General features: G+C 44.1%; 1 protein-coding gene and 1 long non-coding RNA gene across 3 annotated transcripts in view; one reads left to right on the plus strand and one right to left on the minus strand.

Annotated features, from left to right (window-relative positions):
• LOC132206659 (uncharacterized) overlaps positions 1-14447 on the minus strand; it is an 84974-nt gene that overhangs the window by 32207 nt on the left and 38320 nt on the right. The window lies entirely within an intron of this gene.
• LOC125448001 (actin filament-associated protein 1-like) overlaps positions 1-14447 on the plus strand; it is a 57514-nt gene that overhangs the window by 7955 nt on the left and 35112 nt on the right. The gene's annotated exons all lie outside the window — the stretch shown is intronic.

Raw genomic sequence — 14447 nt, forward strand, 5'->3', positions numbered from 1 at the left:
TCTTGCCCCATAGTTCAGGGCACTGAAATTAGAAGTCACTGTGAGATCTGTGCAGTAAAATCTGAATGGCCTTCCTGTGAGTCGGGGCATATTCTCAAAGTTGTACAAACCATTGATTGCCGTGTGATTGGACCACATACTGAGTCTTACATTTTCACACTAAAGATTGACACTAATGCAAGTGGCCTTTGTGCCAGATTTCTTCAAATACATCAACTTAAGCTTTTATCTTAACTATCAGTGGGGTGCCAAGTCTGCAGTTAATCATCTGAAGCTAAAGGACTGTCTCCCTTTCGATATGACCTGTCTGTGCCCACAGTTTACATCACCAATGACTGGTAATGTCCTCCTTTCTGTGAGGCGCCACTACTTCTACCCTAAATGTTGAACGACCTCCTTCTGTGCCATAACCATTCATTTCCGTACAAGCTGGCTCGCTGCAAACCCAACTCTAAATTCCCTCAGGCAAACCTTGCCCAATTTGTGAGAGACCTGTACCCTGAGATTCTAGGGTGGAGAATTGGGACGTTTTTCACTCGAGCGTAGGAGCTTGAGAAGCGACCTTACAGAAGTTTATAAAATAACGCGGGGCATACATAGAGTTCATAGTAGTTGTCTTTTCTCTCGGACAGGGGATTTCAAGACTGCGGCCATGTTTTTAAGGTGAGATGAGAGAGATTTAGAAAAGACATGAGGGGCAATTTTTTGGCATGGAGGTTCGTGTGTGGAATGAACTTCCTGAGGAAGTGGTGGTCGTCGGCACAATTACAATATTTAAAAGATATTTGGATAAGTACACGAATAGGAAAGGTTTGGAGGGAAATAGGCCAGCAGCAGGCAGTTGGGACTAGTTTAGTTTGGGATTATGTTCGGCTTGGACCAGTTGAACCGATGGGTCCATTTCTGTGCTGCATGTCTCTATGAAACAGATGTAGGACGGGGAACATTGGAGCTAGTTCTTTTTCAGCCAAATTTTCATCCCTGGTTGTCCTAGAAACTCAAATAGCAACAAATTGGAACATTGCGAGGAGGAGTAGGCCCTTTCAGCTTGCCTGACATTCGGGGTACTGTGGGGGGGGTGTGGGGGGGGGTGGAGGGGGGTTCATGGGCTGACCTGGTTTTGGTCTCATCCATTTGTGTGTGTTCCCCCCTCTACCACCCCAACCCACATTCCCATTATCCTTGATTCCCTTCTCTATCAAAAATCTCTCTAACTCAGCCTTTCTGAAACCAACACAACAGCCTCTTTGACCTGACAAACATATATTGCAAATGCTTCTGTCACTCTCCATTTAAGGCCAAGACAGACTCGGATGCTTTGAAAATTTGTTTGTGTGACTCTTAATTCCTCAACTGTGCTGTCATTCCTGACTCCCGGAGCCAAAAAGTCTTTAAAAAAAAAGATCAGTGGTTTGAAAGCCAAGTCAAGAATCCAGAGAGAGAGAGAAAACCCTAACCAAATGTGTTTGCCTCATGTAAACACAGAAAAGTAAGGAAATACATGAAACACAGTTTTAAGTTTTTACAGCTTCTCTTCTCATTTGATCTTCTCCCGTGAGATTGTACGCTCATGGAACCACAGATCCAGTTTGATAAGATTGCCGTCACTATCGGAGTTTTTGAACGATCAAACCTTTTCCCAATTACCCAGCTTCCTGAAACATGTTTGATAAATGATAGGACACCAGGAAGGGCAGTTTATAAACTGGAGCTCAGAAATTAACATCGTCCAGAAGCAGCAATGTAAAATTCCAGATAGAGGGCACAGCTCAGTGTGCAGAACTTGCAGCTCTGAACCACAAGCCCAGTGCAGCTCTGAGGAAGTGCTACACTGTCGGCGGTACCGTCTTTCAGATGAAATGTTAAACTGAAACCCTGTCTGGCCCCCAATGCTCCCCTAGCCGGTGACTGGCAAGGATCCAATGGCAGTATTTGAGAAGTTGTGGTCTCCAGCATCCCCACTAATATTTATCCCGCAATATGGGGCATTAAACGCTTCTAACCACTGATGTCCCTCAGTTTAGACAGTCTTACTGACACTGCAATAATTCCCATATGTGGGCAAGAGCTGCTTCTGGGCGCTGGAACCAGCATTGCATTCCCTGAGGCAGGTTTTCCCAAGTCCTGTGCTGCTGGGGTGGGATCCAATCCAGCTATTAAATGTTTCCAGGAGCCAATTTCTTGCTTCCCAAAGTTCATTGGGCAAAGAAAGATCAGATCTTGTTTCTCTACTTTAGGAAAATCATTCATTTCAGTTAAAATGAAGCTCCAGTTGCTGTTACCTAACAAGATATCCTTGTAACAAATGATGAATAATTGTTGTCTTTCTGCAAATCCCAAAGATTTGCCATTCACCCTCCCTTCAAGCCCTTTGAAGGCGATGGAGAGGAAGCTGTTTGCATGTTGCAATCACTGAGGATAGCTGGCAACCGTCAGAGTTGACTCACACTTTATCACAAATGACACATCCAGTTCTCAGTTCTCTGCTTCTCGGCCCACTGTCTGAACAGGTTCTGATTCAGATTGAAATGTATTAGCCACGTTGGTCACTCAGGAGTTACTGATCTCCCACAATGGGCCATCACTGTGCCGGAAGGGAATGTGTTTCGGTCATGATGAAGGCAGGGAACTCAGGAACTTCCCTGGCCGTTGCCAACTGGAGCACTCAAACTTGCATTTCATTCAACAGAGCTGTTCAATAAATGTAAAGGATTTGACTGCCAGACTCAATTCTCTCAAGTTCCCAGAGTATAATTAATAGGGAACGCACAATGTAGAGTTATAAGATCTGATTCCCATCCAGCTCATTGAATGAAGTGATAATTCACCAGTGATAAATCCACTACTATGATTCCTCATTTGGTCACTTTAATGAAACAATTCTTGACAAGTTTGAGGACGGGCTATTTCAAGAATTGCTTACTCCCAGAAACTCTTTAATATGACGCCAGGCTTTAAAATCCCATCTGTTCCTAATGTATTCCCCAAATGTATTCATATCAAACCTGACATCCATGTCGGATGTGAGAGAGATAGTAGGAACTGCAGATGCTGGAGAATCCAAGATAACAAGCTGCAGAGCTGGATGAACACAGCAGGCCAAGCAGCATCATGGGAGCTGCACTGACTCGGCTACCTGAACAATCTAGCAGCACAGTTGAGTCTGACTTTCGATTCATGAAGCCAGAAATGCCTGCAAATTGGTTAAAAGTGCAGCAGCAAGTAACCTACTCTTGGACTGAGATAAGAGGGCAAATATTCTGCTCTGGAAACTGGTCAAAATTACCTAACAGCACTGTGGGGCAGCTGACTGACATTGGCTCTTGGCCCAGCAATGCGTCCAACTTAAAATCCTTACCATGCCTCCCAAGTCTCTCCATGGAGTGGCCCCATCTCAAATTCTATTTTCTTGTGCAATTCAACTTTTATTCGCTTTATCAATCATTAAACTCACCCAAAGCTCTAGAATTCCCTCCCTGAAGTTCCTTTCGAAGTTCTCTCCTGGATGGTTTGATGGAGGTGTACAGGCTCAGATCAGGTAGACAAGGAAAATCTTTCCATTAGCCAACTGTTCTTGGGAGAATGTAGAGTTTTGGGCAGAAGATACAGAGACAATGTGAAGAAAAACATTTTATGCAACCAGCGATGTTGTTAAATTTAAAAGATTAAAACAGAAAAGATTTAGTAGGGTGTTGGCAGGTTTGGAGGATTTTAGCTGCATGGAGAGGCTGAATAGATTGGTGCTTTATTTTTCCCAGAGTGTTGGAGGCTGAGGGGTGACCTTATAGAGACTTATAAAATGAGGAGCATGGATATAGCACATAGCCAAGGTCTTTTTCCAAGGGGAGGGGAGTCCAAAACTAGAGGGCATAGATTTAAGGTGACAGGGGAAAGATTTAAAAAGGACCTGAGGTGCAACATTTTCATGCAGAGGATGGTACGTGTGTGGAATGAGCTGCCAGAGGAAGTGGTGGAGGCTGGTACAACATTTAAAAGGCAACTGGATGGGGATGTGAATAGGAAGGCTTTAGACCGGTAAGGACCAATGTTGTCACATGGGCCTAAATTAATTTAGAATATCTGGTCAGCATGGATGAGTTGGACCGAAGGATCTGTCTCCGTGCTGCACATCTCTATGACTCTAAGTGACAATGAGATGGGATTTACTGTCCTCTAGGGGGATGGAAATCATGAATGCTTTTGAAAAAAAACACAGGACGGGCACTAGAGGGAAATAAACTTGCAGGATGATAGGCACCAACCGAGTGAATGGGACTGACTGGATTGTCCGTTGGAGAACTGGCACGGACTCAATTGGCTCAACATGTCGTGAATGGCTATGCGAAATTCCCAGCCCCTCTGCAGCAAAACCTTTCACTGGTAAAATCATTACACAATTACCGGTGCAGTCCCACTTTTTTTTGGGAAGAAAATAGAATGTGGGAAAATGAACCTCAACATTAGCTTTAACTTTCCAGATGACAACGGCTGAGGCTCGAATATGCAGGCTGAAAGTGGATTGTGTTCAAGGAGCACTTTACCAGTACAAAGGTCTGACACTGTCATACAGCCCAGCTTTAGGTCAGACGAAAGTGATACCAAGAGGTGAAATACTTATGGAGCACTTGCTCCCTGGCTTGACTCTTGTGATCTCTTGCTTTTCTCTTAATGTTGTACAGACAACACAGGAAAAGCAACTAGAACATAGAACAGTACAGCACAGAACAGGCCCTTCAGCCCACGATGTTGTGCCGACCATTGATCCTCATGTATGCACCCTCAAATTTCTGTGACCATATGCATATCCAGCAGTCTCTTAAATGACCCCAATGACCTTGCTTCCACAACTGCTGCTGGCAACGCATTCCATGCTCTCACAACTCTCTGTGTAAAGAACCCACCTCTGACATCCCCTCTATACTTTCCTCCAACCAGCTTAAAACTATGACCCCTCGTGTTAGCCATTTCTGCCTTGGGAAATAGTCTCTGGCTATCAACTCTATCTATGCCTCTCATTATCTTGTATACCTCAATTAGGTACCCTCTCCTCCTCCTTTTCTCCAATGAAAAAAGTCCGAGCTCACTCAACCTCTCTTCATAAGATAAGCCCTCCAGTCCAGTCAGCATCCTGGTAAACCTCTTCTGAACCCTCTCCAAAGCATCCACATCTTTCCTATAATAGGGCGACCAGAACTGGATGCAGTATTCCAAGTGCGGTCTAACCAAAGTTTTATAGAGCTGCAACAAGATCTCACGACTCTTAAACTCAATCCCTCTGTTAATGAAAGCCAAAACATCATATGCTTTCTTAACAACCCTGTCCACTTGGGTGGCCATTTTAAGGGATCTATGTATCTGCACACCAAGATCCCTCTGTTTATCCACACTGCCAAGAATCCTATCCTTAATCCTGTATTCAGCTTTCAAATTCGACCTTCCAAAATGCATCACCTCGCATTTATCCAGGTTGAACTCCATCTGCCACCTCTCAGCCCATCTCTGCATCCTGTCAATGTCCCGCTGCAGCCTACAACAGCCCTCTATACTGTCAACGACACCTCCAACCTTTGTGTCATCTGCAAACTTGCTGACCCATCCTTCAATCCCCTCATCCAAGTCATTAATAACTACTGTAGACAGGACAGTAACATGAGATAAAACAGAATTGTAGAAGGAGGCAATTGAGTCCATGAAAACCATTTCTCTCATCTCTTTCTCGGTATGCCTTGATCTTTTGGGCAACATTCCTCAAATTCTGTGGCCCCAGTGGTGAGGTGGACATTTGCAATGTGTGTGGGGGCATCTCACAAGAACCGCATCACAGTCTCTCAGTGGTTAGCACTGCTGCCTCACAGTACCAGGGACCCAGGTTTGATTCCAGCCTTAGGTGACCATCTGTTTGGAGTTTGCACATTCTTCCCATGTCTGTGTGGGTTTCCTCCAGGTGCTCCGGTTTCTGCCCACAGTCCAAAGATGTGCCGGGTAGGGTCGATTGGCCATGCTAAATCACCTGTTGTATCCAGGGATGCATAGCTTGGGTGGATTAGCCATGGAAAATGTAGGGTTATCAGGTAGGGGGCTGGGTGCAGTGGACTCGATGGGCCAAATGGCCTGCTGCCACACTGAAGGAATGGTATGATTCTATGAACAGAAAATGTTGTAAGTGGACAACAGGTTGGGTCGTCTCTGAAAAGGAAACAGAACCGCTTGGGCACAGAAGGAGGCCATTCAGCCCATTGTATCAATGCTGGCTCTCTTTTGGAGCAATACAATCAATCCCCTTGCAAAAGTGGACTAACCAACGTCCTGAAGAGCTGCAACATAATCTCCCAACACCTACACTCAATGCACTGACCAATAAAATCAAGTGTACCAATTGCCTTCTTCACAACCCTGTCTACCTGCGTCACCACTTTCAGGTAACTATGAACCTGCACTTCAAGGTCTCTTTGTTTAGCAACACTCCCCAAGACTTTGCCAATAAGTGTGTAAGTCCCGCCCTGATTTGCCATACCAAAAAGTAGCACCTCACATTTATCTAGATTAAACTCCATCTTCCACTCCTCGGCCCATTGGCCCATCTGATCAAGGTCCCATTGTATGACGAGGTAACCTTCTTCACTGACAACTTCTCTTTGTCTACCATATCTAAACCTGGCATTTTCTTGTACACCCCAATCAACCTCCCTCCCCCTTCAGTGTCTCTTGGCAACCCCAGCTTCTCCAAACAAACATGAGTTTGCATGAGAATCCCTCATCCCTGGTACCGTTTCTGGGAAATAATGAAGTTCTAAGTGAGATACCTTACTGAATGTGGACTTGCATATCAACCAAGACTTCTATTTCAGGTGCTTACTGTCAACAATGTCTTTTTCTGTTTTAATGCAGTCTATATTGTAGCCAGATATATGTCACGCTAAAGCACAGAAAAAGGCCCTTCAGTTCATTCAGTCTACACTAGTCAAAACAAGCACCTTACTATTCTAATCCCAATTCCCTGCGCTTGGCCCATAGCCTTGGCATTATAAGTGCACACATACATCCTTCTTCAAAGTCTTGAGGGGTTCTGTCTCTCCTACCTTTAAAGGCAGTGACTTCCAGATTCCCATCACCACAGGGAAAAGTTCCTTACAATCTGTGTAATCTATGCCCATTATGATTTTATTCATCTCAATAATGTCCCCCCACCTACTCCAATCTCCTCTGCTCCAAGGAAAACAACCCCAGTCTGTCCAATCTCTCTTCAATAAGTGAAACTCTCCAGCCCAGGCAGCACTTTGGCAAATCTTCCTCTGCACCATCTCCAGTGCTATCACATCCTTCCTATAATGTGGAGTCCAAAACCTTCAATGATACTCTGGCTGTGGCCTAAGTAACATTTTATACAGTTACAGTATAACCTCTCTGCTCTTAAACTCTCTGCCACGGCTAATGTATGGCTTCTTAACTACTTCATCCAGCTGTCCAGATAACTTAAGGGACTGGTACACATGCACACCAAGGTCCATCTGGTCCTCTGTGCTTCCCAAAGTCCTGCCATTCACAATGTATTCCCTCGACTTGTTTGTCCTGCCCAAGTGCATCACCTCATAATTATCCAGATTGAATTCCATTTGCTACTCATCAGTCTGATTGAACAAGCTCTTGCAATCAAAGGCTATCCTCCTCACTATTTTCACCCCACCAATATCTGAATCATCTGCAAAGTTCCTGACCAACCATTTTGGATCCACAGAGCAGCGTACCTCGCCATGGTGAGGAGCTGGAAACAGTGAAAATCTAAAGAATAGCGTTGTAGAGCAGAAAGACATAGGAGTTAAGGGACGTAATTCTTTGAAATTTGCGCCACAGGCAGACATGATTGCCTTCATTGCTAGGACCTTTCAGTATAGAAGTTCGGGCATCATGTTGAGGTTGTACAGGATGTTGGTGAGGCTTCTTCTGGAGTACTGTGTGCCGTTCTGGTCGCCCTGTTATGGGAAGGATATTAGTAAACTGGAGAGGGTTCAGAAAATATGTGCAAGCATGCTGCCGGGAATGAAGGGTTTGAGTAATAAAAAAAATAGACTGGAAAGATGGGGACTTTTTTCACAGGAGTATAGGAGGTTGAGGGGTGACCTCACTGAGATTTATAAAATCATGAGAGGCATAGACGAGGTGAATGACAAGGGTCTTTTCCCTTGGGTGGGGGAGTTCAAAACTAGGGGGTATATTTTTAAGGTGAGAGGAGAAAGATTTTAAACGGACATGAGGGGCAGCTGTTTTACACAGACAGTGGTTCATGTGTGGAATGAGCTGCCAGAGAAAATGGCGGATGCTGGTACAGTTATAACATTTAAAAGACATTTCAATAAGTTCAAGAAAAGGAAAGGGTTTGGACGGATATGGACCAAATGCAGGTAGGTGGAAATAGTTTAGTTTGGGAACATGGTCAGCATCAACTGGTTGGACTCTCAAGGGTCTTTTTCCATGCTATATTCAATTATCTACAATTGGGTGCTCCAGATACACCAATCATTAAAGTGCCCTTGGTCATCGCAGGAAATAATTAAAAAGGCTAATAGAATGCTTGCCTTTATACCTATGTCTAAATGCCAGGGCCTAGGCAACTGAAAGTATGGTCATTATTACTCAGGTGTTTAAAATTCAGGATGAGGAAGAAGCCAGGATTGGAACAGAGTTACCTAATTTGGTTATAATAGGGGTAGAAGCAGGCTGTTGAGCTCCTTTTGCCTGGTCTGTGATTCAGTAATGATCTGATATATTTTGAATTCCATGATGCCATCTACCCCATGGTAAACCAGCCATAACGCTCTTGAGCTTTGAGTGTGGGTCTTCTTGGAGTGTGTGAAAATAGTCTGGGGAGCTCTTCCAGCACTTTGCCCTGACTATCATTTGACTGCTGGGGGATTGTACTGTCAAAACTGTATTAGGTTGATGTAAATGTTAGAATTTGTCCAAGTTAGTGTGATGTACAGTGGTCAGTAATTCCCAGCAACGCTGGCTTCATTGCTCTGGTGCAGAAATAGTCCATTTGATCCATCCAGTGTGTGCAAATTCATGGTATGTGGGTATCGCTGACTGGGCCAACATTTATTGCCCATCCTTAACTGTCCAGTTAAGAGTCAACCACATTACTGAGGGTCTGGACCAGGTAAGGATGGCAGATTTCCTTCCCTAAATGACACTAGTGAATCAGATTGGTTTTCACAATGGACTGTTGCCATTTTAGATGTTCCATTTAAGTTTCTCCATCCGCAATGGTGGGATTTGAACCCTGGTTTCCAGAATGTGAGCCAGGAGTTCTGGATTATTAGTCCAGTGGTATTACCACGACACTACTCTCTCCATTCACAAGCCTATTGTCCAGTGCCATTCCCCCATGACTCTGCACCTTTCATTCCATTAGGAGGGATTGCCTTCATCTGTGTGTGGTCACAGAGCTCTCTGGAGGATTAGCTAAGGTCCTGCTCAGCGCCATTCTCACCCTTGGCGATATGCCCCCTTTCAGACTGCAACAAACCCCCCCATGGCACTATCTCCAGACTCCCTTGCAGTGAGACACCCCCTGAGGCAGCACGGAAGACTCAACACAGGAGCAATAATATGTTCACCGTGGACTGTGCAAAAGAAGCTCTGTACAAACAGTAACCGAAGCTTTCACTGAAAGCAAAGAACCTTTTGATTTTAAGTCTATATTTAGTTCAATGTTGACAGTGCAATGATTCAGTAACTGTAACAGCTGGGCTGAGGGCTCCTTATTTATGCTCTTTGTCTTCTGAACATGATGCTTGAAAAGGCGTTACAGTTTTCATTGTTTAGTCTAAAGGCCAGTCTTTAGTTTACTGTGAATTCTGTATTTGTCTTCTGATGTCCAGCAGTAAATGTGTGTAACAGTGATAGACTGGCATTCCAAAGCGAAAATCTTCAATGGTCAAGGTGTCAGTAGCAGTGACACAGAACAGCAAAGCCTCAGGTTCAGCCTCAGTCCTGCTGCAGTTTTTGCGATTTCTGTGGAGGGCAGAGCTTTGCAGAATTGGCCCAGTGATTTCGCCCACTCCCAGTCACTCAACCACGGATTCCCGGTGATAGCCCGAAAGCAGTGATGGTACAGAGTTGATGCCACAACTGAAGTTCCCCCTAACTCACTGCGAATGAACCTCTTGCCTGAGCTGCCATGTGGGTGGGGGCTGGATGTCATGTGGAAATGAATAGTAGTACCCTGTGTAAATAACTCAACAAGAAGGTGTTGAGGAAAGGAGGACTGAAATCTGACAGAAAGAAGGGGAAAGGAATAACAGAAGCTGGATATTCCAAGAGAGTGAAAGGAAGGGATGGATTTTGTTTGTAAAAGTGTGTCCACAGTTGCTGTGATAGCATTTATACACATTGCCACAGAGTGACTATGGAGTCACATCTAGTCCAGACAAAATAAGGGCAGAAAATCCACATCATTCAGGGGCATGAACCTGATGTACTTTTACAAACAAGCCTATAATTCCCATTATCACACACTCTGGCATATAGAACACTGAACACACTGGGCCCTTCAGCCCACCATGTCTGTGCCAGCCAGGATACCATTCTAAATTAATACCATTTGCCTGCACATGGTTCATATCCCACTACGTCCTGTCTGTTCATGCATCTCTCTAAATCCCTTTCTGCTTCTAATAACTCCACTGGCAGCTTGCTCCAGGCACCTATTACCCTCTGTACAGAAAGCTTTCCTGCACATCTCTTTTAAAAGTTTCCCTTCTTACCTTTAACCTATGCCCCCTCGTATTTGACATTTCCGCCCCGGAAAAGAGACTCCGACTATGCACGTAATCCATGTCCCTCATAATTTTACACACTTCTATCAGGTCACCCCTCCACATCCGAAAACAATCCACGTTTGTTTAACCTTCCCTTAAAGCCAATACACTCCAATCCAGGCAACACCCTGGTTATCCTCTTCCCGACTCTTTCCAAAGCCTCAAACTCCTTCCTACAGTGCGGAACTACACCGGAACTACACACAGTACTCCAAATGTGGCCTGACCAAAGTCTTATACAGTTGCAACATGGCTTACCAACTTAGATTCTCAAGGCCCTTACCAACGAAAACAAGCATGGCACATCCATCTATGTTATGCCAATGCATGAATTGGTGATTTAATTAAATTCAATTCCACAACTAGCCAGGGTGAGAAATTTCAATCGGGTTGTTTGTCAGAAAATGCCAACTAGACAACGGGCAACTCTTTTGGTGCAAGCAGCTTATTTACAATGAGGTAAGAAAATGACAGACTTAGCCAGGTGCTTTATCTCCTGATGTTTCATAAACAGACAAAGTTGCAAAACGGAATAGGCCCAAATAAAGAGTTGGTGAAGCTACACCAAAGGCTAGTGGGAAAACATTTTCTGGTGTTGTCCTGAGGCACACATACAAGGTGGTCTAATGCCAGGTTTACACTGACTCCAATTCCTCAGGGTATTGGACGACAGGGCAAAGCTCAGTCTATATTCTTGGTCCTAATATGACAACACTATGGCTTTGAGGGGGTTTGATCTGGTCCATGACACTGAGTACAGTCCCAGTAACCACCTCCCCAAACCACCCTTTATGAGGGGCAGGGTTAGACTAGCTGCAGTTAGCACCGTGATCAAGTTTGAGTGGACACCTGGGGAAGGTATTGCTAACATCTGGCAACTAAATCTTACCTGAGTGAGAGTCAGTGTCTTTGGGGAAGAGAAACAGGGGAATAATAAGGTTTATAGATACTTCGTGACGGGAATCCTGCAAACAATTACAATGGTCTAGTGAAGATGGTGAATACATTTGATTCTCCCACCACCAACCCAAAGTGTGTCACAAGTGTGGAAGCTGTGAACCACAGAACCAATAGAGCTAGAAAAACATGACCTGGAGTAAATGCTATAACAAAGCTTGAGCTTTCACTTGTTTACAAGCCGGTCAGGAGGAATGCGCCAAACTCAGATTGTTTTAAATATGTAGATAATATGGACAAGGTAGGTTGGCAGGCAAGAAAACAGCAAGTGTCCTTTTAGCTGAGTTGGCTTCAAAAATATTTCAAAGGAAAAATGTCACGTATTCCACTGTTAAAATGGATTAACAGTGTTTTAGCGAACATAACAGACTATAAATTCAACAAAGGCTCGTTACAAAGACTGAATTAAGTCACTCATCCAGCATGATGCTACTCAGATTGAGAAGAATTTTCTGCTTAGCAGGACCAGCGTAGATTTAGTGTAGCTTTGCAGTACAGACTTGATGGGCCAAAGGGCCTCTTCTGTACTGTGTGATTCCATATACTCCTCTATCCTAAGTCTACTGTGTATGCCTAAAAAAAGCTGTAAGGCTGGAAGCTTGCTATGTAGAAGGAGATACATTCATGTCACATCTTTTACAATCTCAGGAGATCTCAAAATGCCACACAGCCAGTTCTATCTTTTGAACTACTTGCATCAAGTACTACTGACCTCTTATTCCTATGGCTTATGGACCGATGTCAGTTCCCAGTCCTGCAATACATCACTTTACAAATTCTTCGAGCTGGTTTTCAATTACCCACCGCATCCCCAAATCTCTGTCAGCCCCTCTAGCCCTACGTGGTCAGAGCTCCTCCAATTCCAGAGTCTTCAAAATCTCCAATCTTGATTGCTCCACCATTCATGGACTGGCCTTCTAGCTGTTGAGGCCCCAAGTCTGGAATTACCTGGAAGACACACCCCTCCACTTGTCTTTGACTGGTAGTAACTGTGTAAAATGTTTCCTTCTGTGGCTATTTTACCTGATAATTCTCCTGCCAAAGTTCCTCAGGGTGTTTCAGCTGAGTTACAAGGTTCCATATAAATGCAAGCTGTTGTTAGTGAAGTGTTGCCAATCCTTTCAATGGATGCTATGTACCAAGTTGTCATCTTGTAATGCCTTGTGATAGCATAGTTGGAGGTGCAATATGTACAGATCAGTAATTGCAAACAAGTTACTGCTTTAAGAATTGTTAGCCTTGTTAGTGAAATGTTCATTGAGATTGTTGACTGTGACCTAACTGAGTTGAAATGCCTCTTCTGCCCTGCAAGGGGAGAACCACATTCTCTCGGTAAGAGGATGAGATAGTCCACTTTTCCTTCAGCTGATATAGCTGCCTTTCCCATTCTTTCTCCCATTCTTATTTTTGCTCATCTCTCTCTTATTCGCTGCATCTTTCTCTTTCGCAGCTCACTCTCTTCTTCATCTGCCTTTTGTTAACTTTCCTGTCAATGATCAATCATCCATGAGAAGGGGTACAAGAGTGGGTGAGACTAATTCGAAAGCTCTGTCACAGAGCCAGCATCAACATGATGGGACAAATAGCCCACCCTATGTACTGTTCTGCAGATTCAGCCTTGTGGTGTGGAGTGGATGATACAATGGAGCTATTTGTGTCCTACTTTAATTTCTGCTTTTCTGACTATTGTGAAGAAGATGTACAACAGTTGGATGATCCTTCTAATCTAACAATGTGGAATTTTCCAAGAAATTGGAGTGGAAAGACCAGCGAAAGGTTAAAAGCCGTAGGCTGCATTAAGTCACCATACCAGGTTATTCTGTGACACAGTTACCTCCATGCCTCATAGGTTCCTTTCCTCCTCCCCCCAACTATCCTCGAATTCACAAGGAGATGCAAAAATGATTTTGCGTTAACAATGAGATTCTTTGTGGCAGCTGCTGAGATCCTCTGGTGTTTATAAACTACTTCATTCAGCTGCAGAGCAAGTTGTGAACTCTCTTTCATGGAGCACTGAGAGTAAAAACCATTGATTCTCCTGACACAGTTACTTGTTCAGTCAACTGTGTGAATGAGACAAGATTAGCACTGTGGGCTCCCACAATGCAAGGAGCTTTTAATATAGATAGGAAAAAGAGCTTTTGAATGTGCTTCACAGCCAATGAAAATTGACAGGCACAGAAACTAAAATGATATGTTTGATTACTTTTTCTTTTCCTGAAGATCTCCCTGATCTCAGTACTGCAAACCACCCAGTGCTCATCTGCTCCTCAACCTCCAGGAGAGACGGGCTACGATTCCAGAAATCTTTCTTCTTGCTCTTTGACCACCCCACCCCCTAAAAGCCCCCACCCCACCCTGTGTCAGCTAGGCATTTAGATAGCACCTTTAGTATGGTAAATAATCCCAAGGCTCTTCTAGTGACTGTGACCCACCACAAAAAAAACAAAACACAATATAGCGCTGGAACAGGCCCTTCAGCCCTTCAAGCTAGTGCCCATACATTTTGCCCTTCTATCCTAAAACTGTCTTCACTTACAATTCTGCATTCCTCTATTCCCTTCCTGTCCATGTATTCATTCAGGTGCTTCCTGAATGGTGTTATTGCATCTGGTTTCATCATCTCCTTTGGCAATGCGTTTCAGGCATTCACTATCCTTTGTGAGAAAAACT

This window comes from Stegostoma tigrinum, chromosome 40 (genome assembly GCF_030684315.1).
Source record: "Stegostoma tigrinum isolate sSteTig4 chromosome 40, sSteTig4.hap1, whole genome shotgun sequence".
NCBI classification, from domain to species: domain Eukaryota; kingdom Metazoa; phylum Chordata; class Chondrichthyes; order Orectolobiformes; family Stegostomatidae; genus Stegostoma; species Stegostoma tigrinum.